The sequence below is a fragment of the Hipposideros armiger genome, unplaced genomic scaffold (genome assembly GCF_001890085.2).
Source record: "Hipposideros armiger isolate ML-2016 unplaced genomic scaffold, ASM189008v1 scaffold_169, whole genome shotgun sequence".
Taxonomy (NCBI): domain Eukaryota; kingdom Metazoa; phylum Chordata; class Mammalia; order Chiroptera; family Hipposideridae; genus Hipposideros; species Hipposideros armiger.
Window position 1 is genome coordinate 775,079 of NW_017731519.1, and position 926 is coordinate 776,004.

Here is a 926-nt window from a genome sequence, read left to right on the forward strand (position 1 = left end):
GAGAGAGAGAGAGAGAGAGTGTGTTTTGGGAGGTGACCACAGAATCATCTCAGACAGAGACTGGGACCATGGATGGCATTAAATCACTGGTCCTAAATTGGTTCAAATCTGTAACTGTGGTTCCCTGAGGACACTGAAGCCAGGAGGTGGTGGATTTTGTCCCCTAATTGGGGCAGAAAACAAGTAACAGCGTAGCCGCAACTCTTAATAGCTGGGCCCCCTTTGATGCAGCCACATTTAAAGCAGAAGAAAACATTTCTGAAGGCAGCGTCTAAGGTTGATCTCATCACTGAACTATTTCAGACCTTAAACACCAAGACAGAGGGAGGTTGAAGGAGGAGATAAAAGAGGAGAGGCTGGCTGTAAGTTTGCAGAATGTGCTCAATTGTGAAATCAAATAATCACCAAGTAATCACCGCCCACTTGTAACCCAGATTTTCAAAGTTTTCCTAAGCCTTCTAGAAATGAGGATCAGGTTAGTTTGGTCATCATTTCAATCAACAGGTATTGAGCTTGTAGAATGTAGTGAGTCCTGTCTGAGCAGGACAATAGTCTCCGCCCTAAAGGATAAGAGAAACGGAAGCAAAAGCAGCAGTTACAGCTGAGGGTGAATGATAGAGAGGTAAGGTCTAAGTGCATAGCGCTCCAGGAGCTGGGCAGCATCGAAACATGAGGTGTTTTCTTTATCTATGTCTGTTACAACCATTCCAATTTAAAATTATTTCATACATGCAATAATTTCATGCATATATTTCATACATGTACACACACACACACACACTAAAATATAAAGAGTAATAATCCCCTCTGTACAGCCTGCCACCAGCTTGCTGTCTTTCCTTGAGGGCACCGTGTGCTCTTCCCTGACCCTACCCATCCCTGTTTGACAATGGGGGCTCCTCTCCTGAACCCTATGTGTTGATCAT